The sequence below is a fragment of the Salvelinus alpinus genome, chromosome 8, assembly GCF_045679555.1.
Source record: "Salvelinus alpinus chromosome 8, SLU_Salpinus.1, whole genome shotgun sequence".
Taxonomy (NCBI): domain Eukaryota; kingdom Metazoa; phylum Chordata; class Actinopteri; order Salmoniformes; family Salmonidae; genus Salvelinus; species Salvelinus alpinus.
Window position 1 is genome coordinate 47,258,378 of NC_092093.1, and position 21,169 is coordinate 47,279,546.

The window sequence follows — 21,169 nt, forward strand, 5'->3', positions numbered from 1 at the left end:
ACGCACACGAACACGCACACACACACGCACGTACGCACGTACGCACACGCACGCATACGCGCACACGCACGCACGTACGCACACGCGCACACGCACACGTGTACGCGCACACGCGCACGCACACACGCACACGCACACACACACGTTAATGTTTTAAATGTGTGTAAAGTCTTCGGTCTGTAATGTCTTTTTCTCTACGTGTCAGACCCCAGGAAGACTAGCTGTCGCCATTGGCGTCGGCTAATGGGCATCCTAATCAAAGCCACAAATCTAAAATGTGAAACTAACCGGACCAAAATTAAATAAAATAGAATGTAAGAAATAACGTAACTCTGATTGGAACTATAACTCAGAACTATGTGTGAAAACGCCTTAACACACCTACCTGGTGTAACACATTATAATTAGATAGAAAACGTGGAGGGCCTAGTCCCAACCGGCACCCGGTTTCCTACATAGTGCACTAGATCCCCATGGGCCACAGTCAAAAGTAACACACTGTGCAGGGAATAGGATGTCGTTTGGGATTAGGCCGGTAAAGTGTAATAACTGGTGAAGTAGCTTCAGTTGCTTTGGTCCTTAATTGAAGAACATCATGAAGCCACTGAGAATCTGTTGAAGAAAGAGAAGAGAGAAGAGAGAGAGAGAGAGAGAGAGAGAGAGAGAGAGAGAGAGAGAGAGAGAGAGAGAGAGAGAGAGAGAGAGAGAGAGAGAGAGAGAGAGAGAGAGAGAGAGAGAGACAGAGACAGAGAGACAGAGACAGAGACAGAGAGACAGACAGAGAGAGACAGAGAGACAGACAGAGAGAGACAGAGAGACAGACAGAGAGAGACAGAGAGACAGACAGAGAGAGACAGAGAGACAGACAGAGAGAGACAGAGAGAGACAGAGAGGGTTGAAGGGTTATTAGGGGCTGGTAATTTGTTAGTTAAAACTTTGTGTGGATATCATCCAGAGGACTTGTGGAAGTCTCTCTTCATGCTGGTGATAGAACTTCACAGCCAGTGGTGTTTACAGAGACCAGGCCTATTGTGACTGCAGGTATAATACCAGGAAATTAGAAAGGGGATTGACGGAAAAGAGGAAAAGATCAGTGTTAAGCTGCCATATTAGCCAATTTTCTCATTTAATTTATTTTTCCCTTTTTGAAGATTTTCCTCTTGTAGGACAATAAACGTGATTCTGATTCATTCGCAGATGCGTCATCACCTGGTTGTCTGATCCGGTCCTCCTTTTTGAGGAAGGAATCATCCCCAAACAGGAAGCATCACCTAAAGCAGACTGCTGAGAGAGAACCACAGGGGTCAAGGTCCTCAGTGTAGCCGTGCTAATGACACCGTCATAGAGGACGGTCTGACTGCAACTAGGTGAGAGAGAAGAAAAATAAGCCTAAAGAGATGAGAAGACCGTCTATATACCCAGCACACAACCTCTTTCGTTTTCAATCAGACCAAAATACACTACAGAATATATGCACAGAAATGCACAACAAAGCCAATTGCTTTTAAGATTTCTAATAATCTCCTCCTGAGGTGAAATGTTCCGTTCTATTCATGAGGCTTGAAGCTTTGCCGCCGTAAAAAAGGGAAGTTGAGGACACGTCCTTGACTAAATCCTCGTCTGAAGCATTAATCCCCCCCCCTCCTCAGCCTGTAATGTTCTTTAGACCTGAAGGTAACATCTGATCCCATCTCACAGGCTCATTCAACACTGTGTGTTCTACCGCAGAGCTGATTATATTCCTGTTGTAGCAGAGCTTTCCACCTCCTTCCCTCCCAGAGCTTTAGAGCCGCGTCACCTGGGAGAATGAATGGGTTTAACCAGCTTTATATACAATACACACACACACACACACACACACACACACACACACACACACACACACACACACACACACACACACACACACACACACACACACACACACACACACACACACACACACACACACACACACACACACACACACACACACACACACACACACACACACACACACTGAATAGGTTAACCAGGTGTTGAAACAAATAATGGTTTAACATTGCAATTAAGAAGGCATGAATAGAGCATATCTCTTGGTAAAGGTCTCCCCCCCGTTCAATGACTTTTGGTATGCAAAGGAACACTACGCTGAAAGGGCTCAGGCTTTGTTACCGGGTAGAATACGGAACTAATGGGGAATTAAGGCCTTTACAGGGTTTAGCTTTTTCCTTTTTTCAACTATCCAATGTCACATTTTATTAATCCAACCTGCCACATCAGCTGCACTTCTCCCTCAAATTACTTCAAATGTTGTAAGAGGGGTGTGTTAATGCAAGTGTAATTTGATACAAGAGAGCATGCCATTCAGTTCAGGTCACAGGTCATGGGCTGTTCAATGCATTAGTTCATTAGTTCATAGCCTACTTCAGGTTATATAAATCTATTGAGGAAAAGCTGCCCTATCAACAGGAAGTGAGTTCTAGAGAGTTTAAAGCTCTCTAGCAAAAGGGAGAAGGCTGAGAAAACCCTCAAATGAAAGATGGACAAATGTTCCAAGAATTAAATATAAAGACAGAGAAAGACAGAGAGATAGAGAGATAAAGACAGAGAAAGACAGAGAAAAGAGAGAGATATAGACAGAGAGACAAAGACAGAGAAAAGAGAGAGATAGAGATAAAAACAGAGAAAAGCAGAGAGAGAGAGAGAGAGATAAAGACAGAGAAAGACAGAGAAAAGAGAGAGAGAGATAAAGACAGAGAAAAGAGAGAGAGATAAAGACAGAGAAAAGCAGAGAGAGAGAGATAAAAACAGAGAAAAGCAGAGAGAGAGAGACAGATAAAGACAGAGAAAGGAGAGAGAGATAAAGACAGAGAAAGACAGAGAAAATAGAGCGAGAGATAAAGACAGAGAAAGACAGAGAGCAAGATAAAGACAGATAAAGACAGAAAAGAGAGAGAGCGAGATAAAGACAGAGACAAGCAGAGAGAGAGAGAGATAGACAGAGAAAAGCAGAGAGAGAGAGAGACAGATAAAGACAGAGAAAGACATAGAAAAGAGAGCGAGAGATAAAGACAGAAAAACAGAGAGAGAGAGAGAGAAAGAGAGGTAGAGAGAGAGAGAAAAATAGATAGATAAAGACAGAGAAGGACAGAGAACACTGAGAGATAGAGAGATAGAGAGATAGATATTGAAAGACACAGAGAGAGAGAGAGAGAGAGAGAGAGAGAGAGAGAGACAGAAGTCATGCAGGAGAACAGCTCCTGACTTGTTATAACTTTTTGGTTGATAAGATCAAATCAAATCAAGTTTATTTTATATAGCCCTTCGTACATCAGCTAATATCTAATGTCCTCTTCTGGCTGTGCTGGGTGGAGATTATAACAGAACTATGCCAAGATGTTCAAAATGTTCATAAGTGACAAGCATGGTCAAATAATAATCATGAATAATTTTCAGTTGGCTTTTCATAGCCGATCATCAAGAGTTGAAAATAGCAGGTCCGGGACAGGTGGCGGTTCCATAACCGCAGGCAGAACAGCTGAAACTGGAATAGCAGCAAGGCCAGGTGGACTGGGGACAGCAAGGAGCCATCACGCCCGGCAGCCCCGACGCACGGTCCCAGGGCTCAGGTCCTCCGAGAGAGAGAAAGAGAGAGAGAAGGAGAGAATTAGAGAGAGCCAAGATTTTCAAAATGTTCATAAATGACAAGCATGGTCAAATAATAATCAGGAATAAATGTCAGTTGGCTTTTCATAGCCGATCATTAAGAATTGAAAACAGCAGGTCTGGGACAGGTAGGGGTTCCATAACCGCAGGCAGAACAGTTGAAACTGGAATAGCAGCAGGGCCAGGCGGACTGGGGACAGCAAGGAGTCATCATGCCCGGTAGTCCTGACGTATGGTCCTAGGGCTCCGGTCCTCCGAGAGAGAGAAAGAGAGAAGGAGAGAATTAGAGAGAGACAAGATTATCAAAATGTTCATAAATGACAAATAATAATCAGGAATAAAAGTCAGTTGGCTTTTCATAGCCGATCATTAAGAGTTGAACAGGTAGGGGTTCCATAACAGCAGGCAGAACAGTTGAAACTGGAACAGCAGCAAGGCCAGGTGGACTGGGGACAGCAAGGAGTCATCATGCCCGGTTTGCCGTGACGTATGGTCCTAGGGCTCAGGTTCTCCGAGAGAGAGAAAGAAAGAGAGAACGAGAGAATTAGAGAGAGCATACTTAAATTCACACAGGACACTGGATAAGATAGGAGAAGTACTCCAGGTATAACCAACTGACCCTAGCCCCCCGACACATAAACTACTGCAGCATAAATACTGGAGGCTGAGACAGGAGGGGTCAGGAGACACTGTGGCCCCATCCGATGATACCCCCGGACAGGGCCAAACAGGAAGGATATAACCCCACCCACTCTGCCAAAGCACAGCCCCCACACCACTAGAGGGATATCTTCAACCACCAACTTACAATCCTGAGACAAGGCCGAGTATAGCCCACAAAGATCTCCACCACAGCACAAACCAAGGGGGGGCGCCAACCCAGACAGGAAGATCACGTCAGTAACTCAACCCACTCAAGTGACGCACCCCTCCTAGGGACGGCATGAAAGAGCACCAGTAAGCTAGTGACTCAGCCCCTGTAATAGGGTTAGGGGCAGAGAATCCCAGTGGAGAGAGGGGAACCGGCCAGGCAGAGACAGCAAGGGCGGTTCGTTGCTCCAGAGCCTTTCCGTTCACCTTCACACTCCTGGGCCAGACTACACTCAATCATATGACCTACTGAAGAGATAAGTCTTCAGTAAAGACTTAAAGGTTGAGACCGAGTCTGCGTCTCTCACATGGGTAGGCAGACTATTCCATAAAAATGGAGATCTATAGGAGAAAGCCCTGCCTCCCGCTGTTTGCTTAGAAATTCTAGGGACAATTAGGAGGCCTGCGTCTTGTGACCGTAGCGTACGTGTAGGTATGTACGGCAGGACCAACTCGGAAAGATAGGTAGGAGCAAGCCCATGTAACGCTTTATAGGTTAACAGTAAAACCTTGAAATCAGCCCTTGCCTTAACAGGAAGCCAGTGTAGGGAGGCTAGCACTGGAGTAATATGATCAAATTTCTTGGTTCTAGTCAGGATTCTAACAGCCGTATTTAGCACTAACTGAAGTTTATTTAGTGCTTTATCCGGGTAGCCGGAAAGTAGAGCATTGCAGTAGTCTAACCTAGAAGTAACAAATGCATGGATTAATTTTTCTGCATCATTTTTGGACAGAACATTTCTGATTTTTGCAATGTTACGTAGATGGAAAAAAGCTGTCCTTGAAACAGTCTTGATATGTTCGTCAAAAGAGAGATCAGGGTCAAGAGTAACGCCGAGGTCCTTCACAGTTTTATTTGAGACGACTTTACAACCATCAAGATTAATTGTCAGATTTAACAGAAGATCTCTTTGTTTCTTGGGACCTAGAACAAGCATCTCTGTTTTGTCCGAGTTTAAAAGTAGAAAGTTTGCAGCCATCCACTTCCTTATGTCTGAAACACAGGCTTCTAGCGAGGGCAATTTTGAGGCTTCACCATGTTTCATTGAAATGTACAGCTGTGTGTCATCCGCATAGCAGTGAAAGTTAACATTATGTTTTCGAATAACATCCCCAAGAGGTAAAATATATAGTGAAAACAATAGTGGTCCTAAAACGGAACCTTGAGGAACACCGAAATGTACAGTTGATTTGTCAGAGGACAAACCATTCACAGAGACAAACTGATATCTTTCCGACAGGTAAGATCTAAACCAGGCCAGAACTTGTCCGTGTAGACCAATTTGGGTTTCCAGTCTCTCCAAAAGAATGTGGTGATCGATGGTGTCAAAGGCAGCACTAAGGTCTAGTAGCACGAGGACAGATGAAGAGCCTCGGTCTGACGCCATTAAAAGGTCATTTACCACCTTCACAAGTGCAGTCTCAGTGCTATGATGGGGTCTAAAACCAGACTGAAGCATTTCGTATACATTGTTTGTCTTCAGGAAGGCAGTGAGTTGCTGCGCAACAGCTTTTTCTAAAATTTTTGAGAGGAATGGAAGATTCGATATAGGCCGATAGTTTTTTATATTTTCCGGGTAAAGGTTTGGCTTTTTCAAGAGAGGCTTTATTACTGCCACTTTTAGTGAGTTTGGTACACATCCGGTGGATAGAGAGCCGTTTATTATGTTCAACATATGAGGGCCAAGCACAGGAAGCAGCTCTTTCAGTAGTTTAGTAGGAATAGGATCCAGTATGCAGCTAGAAGGATTAGAGGCCATGATTATTTTCATCATTGTGTCAAGAGATATAGTACTAAAACACTTGAGTGTCTCCCTTGATCCTAGGTCCTGGCAGAGTTGTGCAGACTCAGGACAATTGAGTTTGGAGGAATACGCAGATTTAAAGAGGAGTCCATAATTTGCTTTCTAATGATCATGATCTTTTCCTCAAAGAAGTTCATGAATTTATTACTGCTGAAGTGAAAGCCATCCTCTCTTGGGGAATGCTACTTTTTAGTTAGCTTTGCAACAGTATCAAAAATAAATTTTGGATTGTTCTTATTTTCCTCAATTAAGTTGGAAAAGTAGGATGATCGAGCAGCAGTGAGGGCTCTTCGGTACTGCACGGTACTGTCTTTCCAAGCTAGTCGGAAGACTTCCAGTTTGGTGTGGCGCCATTTCCGTTCCAATTTTCTGGAAGCTTGCTTCAAGGCTCGGGTATTTTCTGTATACCAGGGAGCTAGTTTCTTATGACAAATGTTTTTCGTTTTTAGGGGTGCAACTGCATCTAGGGTATTGCGCAAGGTTAAATTGAGTTCCTCAGTTAGGTGGTTAACTGATTTTTGTCCTCTGACGTCCTTGGGTAGGCAGAAGGAGTCTGGAAGGGCATCAAGGAATTTTTGTGTTGTCTGAGAATTTACAGCACGACTTTTGATGCTCCTTGGTTGGGGTCTGAGCAGATTATTTGTTGCGATTGCAAACGTAATAAAATGGTGGTCCGACAATCCAGGATTATGAGGAAAAACATTAAGATCTACAACATTTATTCCATGGGACAAAACTAAGTCCAGAGTATGACTGTGGCAGTGAGTAGGTCCAGAGACATGTTGGACAAAACCCACTGAGTCGATGATGGCTCCGAAATACTTTTGGAGTGGGTCTGTGGACTTCTCCATATGAATATTAAAATCACCAAAAATTAGAATATGATCTGCTATGACTACAAGGTCTGATAGGAATTCAGGGAACTCAGAGAGGAACGCTGTATATGGCCCAGGAGGCCTATAAACAGTGGCTATAAAAAGTAATTGAGTAGGCTGCATAGATTTCATGACTAGAAGCTCAAAAGACGAAAACGTCATTTTTTTTTTTGTAAATTGAAATTTGCTATCGTAAATGTTAGCAACACCTCCGCCTTTGCGGGATGCACGGGGGATATGGTCACTAGTGTAACCAGGAGGTGAGGCCTCATTTAACACAGTAAATTCATCAGGCTTAAGCCATGTTTCAGTCAGGCCAATCACATCAAGATTATGATCAGTGATTAGTTCATTGACTATAACTGCCTTTGAAGTGAGGGATCTAACATTAAGTAACCCTATTTTGAGATGTGAGGTATCACGATCTCTTTGAATAATGGCAGGAATGGAGGAGGTCTTTATCCTAATGAGATTGCTAAGGCGAACACCGCCATGTTTAGTTTTGCCCAACCTAGGTCGAGGCACAGACACAGTCTCAATGGGGATGGCTGAGCTGACTACACTGGCTGTGCTATTGGCAGACTCCACTAAGCTGGCAGGTTGGCTAACAGCCTGCTGCCTGGCCTGCACCCTATTTCATTGTGGAGCTAGGGGAGTTAGAGCCCTGTCTATGTTCGTAGATAAGATGAGAGCACCCCTCCAGCTAGGATGGAGTCCGTCACTCCTCAGCAGGTCAGGCTTGGTCCTGTTTGTGGGTGAGTCCCAGAAAGAGGGCCAATTATCTACAAATTCTATCTTTTGGGAGGGGCAGAAAACAGTTTTCAACCAGCGATTGAGTTGTGAGACTCTGCTGTAGAGCTCGTCACTCCCCCTAACTGGGAGAGGGCCAGAGACAATTACTCGATGCCGACACATCTTTCTAGCTGATTTACAGGCTGAAGCTATGTTGCGCTTGGTGACCTCTGACTGTTTCATCCTAACATCGTTGGTGCCGACGTGGATAACAATATCTCTATACTCTCTACACTCGCCAGTTTTAGCTTTAGCCAGCACCATCTTCAGATTAGCCTTAACGTCGGTAGCCCTGCCCCCTGGTAAACAGTGTAGGATCGCTGGGTGATTCGTTTTAAGTCTAATACTGCGGGTAATGGAGTCGCCAATGACTAGGGTTTTCAATTTGTCAGAGCTAATGGTGGGAGCCTTCGGCGTCTCAGACCCCGTAACGGGAGGAGTAGAGACAAGAGAAGACTCGGCCTCAGACTCCGACTCGCTACTCAATGGGGAAAACCGGTTGAAAGTTTCTGTCGGCTGAATGAGCGACACCGGTTGAGCATTCCAACAGCATTTCCCTCCAGAAGCCATGAGAAAATTGTCCGGCTGTGGGGACAGTGCGGGGGGATTTATACTAACGTTACTATCTGTACTTACTGGTGGCACAGACGCTGTTTCACCCTTTCCTACACTGAAATGACCCTTGCCTAACGATTGCGTCTGAAGCTGGGCTTGCAGCACAGCTATCCTCGCCGTTAGGCGATCATTCTCCTGTATATTATGAGTACAGCGAATGCAGTTAGAAGACATCATGTTAAAGTTACTACTTAGCTTCGGCTGTTGAAGGTGCTGACGAACCATGTCCAGATAAAGCGTCCGGAGTGAAAAAGTTGAATGAGGGAAAAAAGTTGTGATGGAAAAACTAAAAATATAAGAGCGAGATTGACACGATTAAATTAGCAAAAAATGTATAGGTAATCAAATTGTACAACTGAAGATCAACACAGGAGGAAAAGATTGACAGAGAGTGAGTTAAAAGACCAATCTTCATCGTAGTAGCTAGCCAAATTCAAATCTGTCAGCTAGCTTACCGTCTAGCTCTAACTGTTTACTGGTGGTAACCATAGCAACATGACAGCAGCAGAGACTGAGAGACTTTCCCCCCCTTTTTTTTGAAATACCAGAAATCAAATCAGAGAAAGGAAGAATCAATGTTAAACACAGAATTCAGAGGGAGGACCCAGAAACGTTGTTTGCCGACTGCTCACAACACAGGACTGTTACAAACCTGTTATTTTACACAGACCACACTACTGCCTGGCATACAGCTGTAACCAGGCATTTCAGCTATACCACAAAGAAAGGCATCTGCAAGGGAAGGCAAATCCACATGTTTGAGGACAGCGACAAGGACCAGGAAAACAGGTTTCTGACGGGAAACATGTATCAGAACGGCACTGTCATGGTCCAGGGCATAAAGACCAGCACTGTCATGGTCCAGGGCATAAAGACCAGCACTGTCATGGTCCAGGGCATAAAGACCAGCACTGTCATGGTCCAGGGCATAAAGACCAGCACTGTCATGGTCCAGGGCATAAAGACCAGCACTGTCATGGTCCAGGGCAGTGAGGCTGCACTCAGCTCTGTTGTGCAGGACTTCCCCACCCTAACGAAGACAGCGGAAAGCAACAAAGACAAAGACAGCACCCCGACCTCTCCCCTCACCTCAGGCACCCCAACAGCAGGACCATCCTCCCCCTGCCTGCCTACAACCACCAGAGCCAAGACCACACTACCATCAGCCTGTTGAGAGACAGGCTGGCTCTGTTAGAGGTATGGGTTACTGAGCTGAAGGAGCAGCTCCCCAGCTACACCCCCTCCAGCCCAAACACAGAGCTTCTACAGGACCAGATCAACCAGTGCAGGACCCAGCTGAAGATCTCTGTCCAGGAGCTGAGAGAGAGCCTTACCACAGCTCTTGAGGAGGTAAAGGTCACCATGAGGAGAGAGCCTTACCACAGCTCTTGAGGAGGTAAAGGTCACCATGAGGAGAGAGTCTTACCACAGCTCTTGAGGAGGTAAAGGCCACCATGAGGAGAGAGCTGGTGCAGGTAAAGGAGGAGATGGAAAAGGAGTTGTCTGTCATTAAGAGGGTGCTGCAGCACAGAGAACAGACTGTAGAGACTCCCAGAGAGAAGCTGCATTCCCTCACCACCCCTAACACCCCCACTGACCCACCTGCTACTCAGCCTGGTCAACAGAGTAGCAGAGAGAGGAGCAGGAGAGAGTAGGCAGCCTGGTCAACAGAGTAGCAGAGAGAGGAGCAGGAGAGAGTAGGCAGCCTGGTCAACAGAGTAGCAGAGAGAGGAGCAGGAGAGAGTAGGCAGCCTGGTCAACAGAGTAGCAGAGAGAGGAGCAAGAGAGAGTAGACAGCCTGGTCAACAGAGTAGCAGAGAGAGGAGCAGGAGAGAGTAGGCAGCCTGGTCAACAGAGTAACAGAGAGAGGAGCAGGAGAGAGTAGGCAGCCTGGTCAACAGAGTAGCAGAGAGGGGAGCAGGAGAGAGTAGGCAGCCTGGTCAACAGAGTAGCAGAGAGAGGAGCAGGAGAGAGTAGGCAGCCTGGTCAACAGAGTAGCAGAGAGAGGAGCAGGAGAGAGTAGGCAGCCTGGTCAACAGAGTAGCAGAGAGAGGAGCAGGAGAGAGTAGGCAGCCTGGTCAACAGAGTAGCAGAGAGAGGAGCAGGAGAGAGTAGGCAGCCTGGTCAACAGAGTAGCAGAGAGGGGAGCAGGAGAGAGTAGGCAGCCTGGTCAACGGAGTAGCAGAGAAAGGAGCAGGAGAGAGTAGGCAGCCTGGTCAACAGAGTAGCAGAGAGAGGAGCAGGAGAGAGTAGGCAGCCTGGTCAACAGAGTAGCAGAGAGAGGAGCAGGAGAGAGTAGGCAGCCTGGTCAACAGAGTAGCAGAGAGAGGAGCAGGAGAGAGTAGGCAGACTGGTCAACAGAGTAGCAGAGAGAGGAGCAGGAGAGAGTAGGCAGCCTGGTCAACAGAGTAGCAGAGAGGGGAGCAGGAGAGAGTAGGCAGCCTGGTCAACAGAGTAGCAGAGAGAGGAGCAGGAGAGAGTAGGCAGCCTGGTCAACAGAGTAGCAGAGAGAGGAGCAGGAGAGAGTAGGCAGCCTGGTCAACAGAGTAGCAGAGAGAGGAGCAGGAGAGAGTAGGCAGCCTGGTCAACAGAGTAGCAGAGAGAGGAGCAGGAGAGAGTAGGCAGCCTGGTCAACAGAGTAGCAGAGAGAGGAGCAGGAGAGAGTAGGCAGCCTGGTCAACAGAGTAGCAGAGAGGGTCTCTGAGCGGTTCCCCAACTCCCACATCACCATCTCCACTCTGTACACGGATGAAATACTTTCATCCGTGTACCATTCAGAAAGTCAACGCTGACATCACCAGAGGGTGTGGCCTACTCCCGAACGTACACGTTGCTCACCACCCAACAATCACCCCAGAGCATCTGCACGACCACTCCCACCTGAGGATGCAGACAGTAGGGATGTTTGCCAAGTCTCTAAAGGACGTGGCACTTGGTAGACAAACACCCCATGATGTACTGGACAGAGGACCACCCAGAGACCCCTACCAGACCACTGCACCACCAAGGAGCCCCAGAGACCCCTACCAGACCACTACACCACCAAGGAGCCCCAGAGACCCCTACCAGACCACTGCACCACCAAGGAGCCCCAGAGACCCCTACCAGATCACTGCACCACCAAGGAGCCCCAGAGACCCCTACCAGATCACTGCACCACCAAGGAGCCCCAGAGACCCCTACCAGACCACTGCACCACCAAGGAGCCCCAGAAACCCCTACCAGACCACTGCACCACCAAGGAGCCCCAGAGACCCCTACCAGACCACTACACCAACAAGGAGCCCCAGAGACCCCTACCAGACCACTACACCACCAAGGAGCCCCAGAGACCCCTACCAGACCACTGCACCACCAAGGAGCCCCAGAGACCCCTACCAGACCACTACACCACCAAGGAGCCCCAGAGACCCCTACCAGACCACTACACCACCAAGGAGCCCCAGAGACCCCTACCAGACCACTACACCACCAAGGAGCCCCAGAGACCCCTACCAGACCACTGCACCACCAGGCACCACCCAGAGACCCTTACCAGACCACTACACCACCAAGGAGCCCCAGAGACCCCTACCAGACCACTGCACCACCAAGGAGCCCCAGGCCCCTACCAGACCACTGCACCACCAAGGAGCCCCAGAGACCCCTACCAGACCACTGCACCACCAAGGAGCCCCAGAGACCCCTACCAGACCACTGCACCACCAAGGAACCCCAGAGACCCCTATCAGACCACTACACCACCAAGGAGCCCCAGAGACCCCTACCAGACCACTACACCACCAAGGAGCCCCAGAGACCCCTACCAGACCACTGCACCACCAAGGAGCCCCAGAGACCCCTACCAGACCACTGCACCACCAAGGAGCCCCAGGCCCCTACCAGACCACTGCACCACCAAGGAGCCCCAGGCCCCTTCAACGCCCCACCAGACCCAGCGCACCCCACAGGGCCCACCCACCACAAGAGCATCACCAACCCCATCTGCTTAGCCAGACCGGACCGGGCCCAGCCTACTACCCCGCACCAGACCACCACCCCTACCAGACCAGAGAGGAAGCCCCACGGTCCAGAACTGGCCCCCCTCCACTCCACAGGGCCCAACAGCAGGACCAGCGCAGCTACGCAGAGGTTATCAGAGGACAGGAGAACCCTGTAGGGCTAAGTGAGATTAAACAGCTCCTCCAATACATCTGCACTAAACTGCACTAAACACACACGGACGCACACACACACACACACACACACACACACACACACACACACACACACACACACACACACACACACACACACACACACACACACACACACACACACACACACACACACACACACACACACACACACCTATTGTACTAGAATTGACTTGTTCAATGAATAGGACAATTTATATACAGTGGGGAGAACAAGTATTTGATACACTGCCGATTTTGCAGGTTTTCCTACTTACAAAGCATGTAGAGGTCTGTAATTTTTATCATAGGTACACTTCAACTGTGAGAGACGGAATCTAAAACAAAAATCCAGAAAATCACATTGTATGATTTTTAAATAATTAATTTGCATTTTATTGCATGACATAAGTATTTGATCACCTACCAACCAGTAAGAATTCCGGCTCTCACAGACCTGTTAGTTTTTCTTTAAGAAGCCCTCCTGTTCTCCACTCATTACCTGTATTAACTGCACCTGTTTGAACTCGTTACCTGTATAAAAGACACCTGTCCACACACAATCAAACAGATTCCAACCTCTCCACAATGGCCAAGACCAGAGAGCTGTGTAAGGACATCAGGGATAAAATTGTAGACCTGCACAAGGCTGGGATGGGCTACAGGACAATAGGCAAGCAGCTTGGTGAGAAGGAAACAACTGTTGGCGCAATTATTAGAAAATGGAAGAAGTTCAAGATGACGGTCAATCACCCTCGGTCTGGGGCTCCATGCAAGATTTCACCTCGTGGGGCATCAATGATCATGAGGAAGGTGAGGGATCAGCCCAGAACTACACGGCAGGACCTGGTCAATGACCTGAAGAGAGCTGGGACCACAGTCTCAAAGAAAACCATTAGTAACACACTACGCCGTCATGGATTAAAATCCTGCAGCGCACGCAAGGTCCCCCTGCTTAAGCCAGTGCATGTCCAGGCCTGTCTGAAGTTTGCCAATGACCATCTGGATGATCCAGAGGAGGAATGGGAGAAGGTCATGTGGTCTGATGAGACAAAAATAGAGCTTTTTGGTCTAACTCCACTCGCCGTGTTTGGAGGAAGAAGAAGTATGAGTACAACCCCAAGAACACCATCCCAACCGTGAAGCATGGAGGTGGAAACATCATTCTTTGGGGATGCTTTTCTGCAAAGGGGACAGGACGACTGCACCGTATTGAGGGGAGGATGGATGGGGCCATGTATCGCGAGATCTTGGCCAACAACCTCCTTCCCTCAGTAAGAGCATTGAAGATGGGTCGTGGCTGGGTCTTCCAGCATGACAACGACACGAAGCACACAGCCATGGCAACTAAGGAGTGGCTCCGTAAGAAGCATCTCAAGGTCCTGGAGTGGCCTAGCCAGTCTCCAGACCTGAACCCAATAGAAAATCTTTGGAGGGAGCTGAAAGTCCGTATTGCCCAGCGACAGCCCCGAAACCTGAAGGATCTGGAGAAGATCTGTAGGGAGGAGTGGGCCAAAATCCCTGCTGCAGTGTGTGCAAACCTAGTCAAGAACTACAGGAAACGTATGATCTCTGTAATTGCAAACAAAGGTTTCTGTACCAAATATTAAGTTCTGCTTTTCTGATGTATCAAATACTTATGTCATGCAATAAAATGCAAATTAATTACTTAAAAATCATACAATGTGATTTTCTGGAGTTTTGTTTTAGATTCCGTCTCTCATAGTTGAAGTGTACCTATGATAATAATTACAGACCTCTACATGCTTTGTAAGTAGGAAAACCTGCAAAATCGGCAGTGTATCAAATACTTGTTCTCCCCACTGTATATATATAACAGAATGTTAGCTGTTACCCTGTTTATCTCGTAACAACTTATTAGTTAGTAGTTACTGTATTTCTGACTGTTATTCTTTCTTTCTGCAACATGAAATCGCTATCAGTTAGCATGTGGAACATTCAGGGCCTAAACTCATCCTTCTATCAGTTAGCATGTGGAACATTCAGGGCCTAAACTCATCAACCTATCAGTTAGCATGTGGAACATTCAGGGCCTAAACTCATCATCCTATCAGTTAGCATGTGGAACATTCAGGGCCTAAACTCATCAACCTATCAGTTAGCATGTGGAACATTCAGGACCTAAACTCATCATCCTATCAGTTAGCATGTGGAACATTCAGGACCTAAACTCATCATCCTATCAGTTAGCATGTGGAACATTCAGGACCTAAACTCATCAACCTATCAGTTAGCATGTGGAACATTCAGGACCTAAACTCATCAACCTATCAGTTAGCATGTGGAACATTCAGGACCTAAACTCATCAACCTATCAGTTAGCATGTGGAACATTCAGGGTCTAAACTCATCAACCTATCAGTTAGCATGTGGAACATTCAGGACCTAAACTCATCAACCTATCAGTTAGCATGTGGAACAGGGTCTAAACTCATCAACCTATCCGTTAGCATCTGGAACATTCAGGGTCTAAACTCATCAACCTATCAGTTAGCATCTGGAACATTCAGGGCCTAAACTCATCAACCTATCAGTTAGCATGTGGAACATTCAGGGCCTAAACTCATCAACCTATCAGTTAGCATGTGGAACATTCAGGACCTAAAGTCATCAACCTATCAGTTAGCATGTGGAACATTCAGGGCCTAAACTCTATCAACCTATCAGTTAGCATGTGGAACATTCAGGGCCTAAACTCTATCAACCTATCAGTTAGCATGTAGAACATTCAGGGCCTAAACTCATCAACCTATCAGTTAGCATGTGGAACATTCAGGGCCTAAACTCATCAACCTATCAGTTAGCATGTGGAACATTCAGGACCTAAACTCATCATCCTATCAGTTAGCATGTGGAACATGCAGGGCCTAAACTCATCAACCTATCAGTTAGCATGTGGAACATTCAGGACCTAAACTCATCAACCTATCAGTTAGCATGTGGAACATTCAGGACCTGAACTCATCAACCTATCAGTTAGCATGTGGGACATTCAGGACATAAACTCATCAACCTTTAGACTGAAGAGTTTATCACTGGAGTTCAACTAAAATCTTAAAGATGTTGACGTCATCATTCTGCAGGAGACATGGAGTAAGGCTGACATTGTCACTCACTGTCCCACAGATTACAGAGAGGTAATTGTGCCGTCACAAAAACACAGCTCTGTCAATAGAGGCAGAGACTCTGGAGGACTGATCATTTGGTACAAATCCGAACTACAACATCTAATTGATCCCCTCAAAATTGGCAAATATCACATTTTGGTTAAAACTGAAAAAAGAACTTGTACTGACAGAAAAAGATGTGTTCCTTTGTGCAATTTATATCCCCCCCTCAGAATCCCCATATTACTCAGAGGAGATCTTCCCCACCCTTGAGGAAGAGATGTGTCATTTCCAGGCCCAGGGAAATGTGCTCATCTGTGGGGACACAAATGCGCGCACAGGAACACTACCTGATCTAACGAGCACACGAGGGGGACAGCTTTATTACAGGCCGTACTGTTTCTAACTGTCTTAATCTCCCCCATAGAAACAACAGTGACAGCACCATCTACAAAAACGGAAGGGATCTGTTGCAGCTCTGTAGAAGCCTGGGTCTGTACTTTGTCAATGGTATGTTTCGGGGGGACTCTTTGGGGAGATTCACCTACTGCTCACCTCTTGGCCACAGTACAGTAGACTATATGATCACAGACATTGACCCCTTCTCTCTCAGCTCATTCACTGTCAAGCCACTAACACCTCTGTCTGATCACAGCCAAATTACATTGTTCCTCAAAAGAACAGACATGGAAACAATCACACATTCACAGCCCAGTAAGCTGTACAACATCAGAAATTCATACAGATGGGCCCAAAACAGCACAGAAGAATACCAGAAAGAAACCTGTAACCAAAATATCCAAACACTCTTAGATAATGTTCTGGATACCACATTCACTCACAGTAAAGAAGGCATCAATCTAGCAGTACAAAACATCAACTATATATTCAGGAAAACGGCAAAAGAAGCACAATTGAAATTGATAAAAAACTAAACAAAAAAGATCACAGATGACAACTGGTTTGATGCAGATTGTAAAATTATAAGGGAAAAACTTAGAACACAATCCAACCAAAAGCACAGAGACCCAAATAATAGTGAATTGTGCCTTCATTACTGTGAGACTTTAAAACTCTATAAATGTACACTCAGAACCAAAAGAGCACAGTACAACAGCAAGCAGCTGACACTAATTGAGGAGTCCATAAACACACACAACTTCTGGCAAAATTGGAAAAAACTAAAAAAATCTAAACAAGAGGAAATAGCGATACAAAATGGTGACATATGGACAACCCATTTTAAAACACTCTACAACACCGTTCAAATTGACACAAACGCAGAACAATGCCAAATTCATGAGAAGTTGAATGGATTAGAAAAAGCTATAAAGGACAATCAAAATCCATTGGACTCCCCAATTACTGACCAGGAGCTCTATAAGAAACTTCAGGCCCTCAAATTTAAAAAGGCATGCGGACCTGATGGCATCCTAAATGAGATGCTCAAACTCACTAGTGCAACATTTCAATTGGCTATATTAAAACTGTTTAATTTGATCCTGAGTGTAGGTTATATCCCTGACATCTGGAATCAAGGACTCATAACCCCAATCTTTAAGAACGGAGACAAATTTGACCCTAACAATTACAGAGGCATTTGTGTGAACAGTAACCTGGGGAAGGTTTTCTGTAGTATTATCAATGTAAGAGTTCTAAACTTCCTTAATAAAGACAATGTCTTGAGTAAAAGCCAAATTGGATTTATACCAAAACATCGCACAACTGATAATATTTATACCCTACACACCCTTATAGGTAAACATGTCCACCAAAATAATACCAAAATATACGCTTGCTTTATCTACTTCCAAAAAGCATTTGATTCTATTTGGCATACAGGACTGTTCTACAAAGTTATTGAAAGTGGTGTAGGGGATAAAACATATGACATAATTAAATCAATGTATACTGGCAATACGTGCAGCATTAAAATTGGTAAGAAAATAATATAATTCTTTAAACAGGGGCGGGGCCTTCGTCAGGGTTGTAATCTGAGCCCTGCACTCTTCAATATTTACATCAACGAATTGGCCCCTATTCTAGAAAAATCCTCAGCCCCTGGTGTTAGTCTCCACAATTCAGAAGTTAAATGCCTACTCTTTGCAGATGACCTATGCCTGCTGTCACCCACAGCACATGTCCTACAGCAGAGCCTGGACCTGCTAGAGCAGTACTGCCAGACCTGGGCCCTGGCAGTAAACTCCAAAAAAGACTAAAATAATGATTTTCCAGAGAATATCCAGATCTCAGAGAATTAGACCAAAGTTCTCAATTGGTACAAAATATATAGAGTACTGTACACACTACAATTACTTAGGTTTAAAAATAAGCTCAACTGGACACCTTAATGATGCAGTGAATGAACTGAGAGAGAAAGCACACAGCGCATTCTACTCCATTAAAAAGCAAATTCAAATTGAAATACCTATTAAAATGTGGCTAAAACTAATTGAATATGTCATTGAACCAATTGCACTTCATGGCAGCGAAGTGTGGGGTCCACTTGCAAAACAAGATTTCATCAAATGGGACAAACACCCCATTGAAACCCTGCATGCAGAGTTCTGTAAGATTCTCCTACATGTACAGAGGAAAACTACAAACAATGCATGCAGGGCAGAATTAGGCCAATATCCACTAATAATAAAAACTCAAAAAAGAGCAATTCAGTTTTGGAAACATCTAAAATACAGTGACCCCCTCTCATATCATTACCAAGCCCTGCAATGCCAAGAGCTGAGCAAAGAAAAGAGTCCCCTCATCCAGCTGGTCCTGGGGCTGAGTTCACAAACCTGTTCTACTAACACACTGAAGCCTCAGGACCAGAACATCCAATCAATCAGGATAAACCAAATTACAACACAGTCAAAACAAAACTACATTGCATATTGGGAAACACAAGCACAAACACAAAGCAAAATACTGTGCTATCTGGCCCTAAATTGACAGTACACTGTGGCTAAATATTTGACCATGGTTACTGATCAAAACCTTAGAGAAACCTTGACAAAGTACAGGCTCAGTGAGCACAGCCTTGCCATTGAGAAGGGTAGACACAGGAAAACCTGGCTCCCTGTAGAGGAAAGGCTGTGCAACCACTGCACCACAGCAGAACCTGAGACGGAGCTGCATTTCCTGACAAAATGTAAAAAATATAAAACAATTAGAGAGTGTCATTTTCCCAAATTTGAAACCCTTATTCAAGATTCACCCGTCCTGTTGGGGGAGGACGCAGAGAGCTGTGGGTTGGCAGCGCACTACATTGCTGCCTGCCATAAGTTGAGGGACAGTGTCTGACAGACCAATCAACCTGCACATGTCCTCTACTGTATGCTTATTGTTATTGTTGAATGTATGGTTATTTTGACCCTTGGTTATTGTTGTTACTGTTGTCCGTTGACAATTTTGATTCTCATTTTTATTTATTTTTATATTGTAAATATCCAAAATAAGCTTTGGCAATATGTACATTGTTACGTCATGCCAATAAAGCAAATTGAATTGAATTGAATTGACAGAGAACAGAGAGAGAGAGAGAGCGTGACAGAGAGAACCAGAACCAAAGAGTTTAAGTCAGATGTGAGTTAGTAAAAGCCAAAGGGTTACAATCTGCAAAAAGTTTCCTAACATGACTGGTGAAACTTCCTTTGGGTCTTCCTCCCATCTGAATGTTGGGAAGCCCCTTGTGGAGAAGGGATACATCAAGCAATGAGCTGAGCTGAGATGAGCTGGGGGTTAAAGACTGATTGCAAGTGATTGACAGTCCATGGCGTTACCACAGTAACACCATTTAGGCTTTTCTTTGGAAACTCAATTCATCACGAGAATGAAAGGTCTTTAAAAAGGCCATTATGATAAGGGTTGGGATGAGAGGGCCGCAATACATTACCTGTGGATTGATCAGTAAGAATGGGTCAGGGAAGACACACAGATGGACAAAGTGATGCCTCCTAAGCAGAAAAAAAAGTTATTAGTTATTTTAGTTATTATATTTTAGCATTATCACTAGAGACTGTTTCACTAGAATAAGGTAGCTGGAGACTGTATATATTTTAATCTGGTTATCAATCATGGGTTAATAGAAAATATAGGCATTTTGTCAATGGTGGGTTGAAATAGTCCTATAGTCATTTGTTATATGGTTTAAATCCATGGTAGAGGCCAGACACATACTGTACATATTGTTTAACAGACAATATACACACCCCAACACAAACACACACACACACACACACATTCACAACTCCACACACTCATACACACACACACACACACACACACACACACACACACACACACACACACACACACACACACACACACACACACACACACACACACACACACACACACACACACACACACACACACACAACAGGTCGATTTGCAGCGATGCAGCAGTCTCTCAGACTGAAAAGGTCATCTACAGTATGTTGAAAGCAGGTTGATCTTTCTCTGATTCAGCATGATGAAAAGACTGCTCTCCTCTAAGCCTGATTAACCTTTGGTGGCTGCACACTACAGTACTCATAAGGCTATCCACACACACACACACACACACACACACACACACACACACACACACACACACACACACACACACACACACACACACACACACACACACACACACACACACACACACACACACACACACACACATAAATATTCATGTACTATATAAACGCAAAACATACAAGGAAGAACCCTACACCCTACACCCACAGACAGAGAGGGACACTCAAACAGTGTCCCCATCTGTCCCTCTGTATGTAATGTATATCTCTCTCAGTGTCCCTCTGTATGTACTGTATATATCTCTCAGTGTCCCTCTGTATGTACTGTATATCTCTCTCAGTGTCCCTCTGTACGTACTGTACATTTCTCTCAGTGTCCCTCTGTATGTACTGTATATCTCTCTCAGTGTCCCTCTGTACGTACTGTACATTTCTCTCAGTGTCCCTCTGTATGTACTGTATATATCTCTCAGTGTCCCTCTGTATGTACTGTATATCTCTCTCAGTGTCCCTCTGTATGTACTGTATATCTCTCTCAGTGTCCCTCTGTATGTACTGTATATATCTCTCAGTGTCCCTCTGTATGTACTGTATATCTCTCTCAGTGTCCCTCTGTACGTACTGTACATTTCTCTCAGTGTCCCTCTGTATGTACTGTATATATCTCTCAGTGTCCCTCTGTATGTACTGTATATATCTCTCAGTGTCCCTCTGTATGTACTGTATATCTCTCTCAGTGTC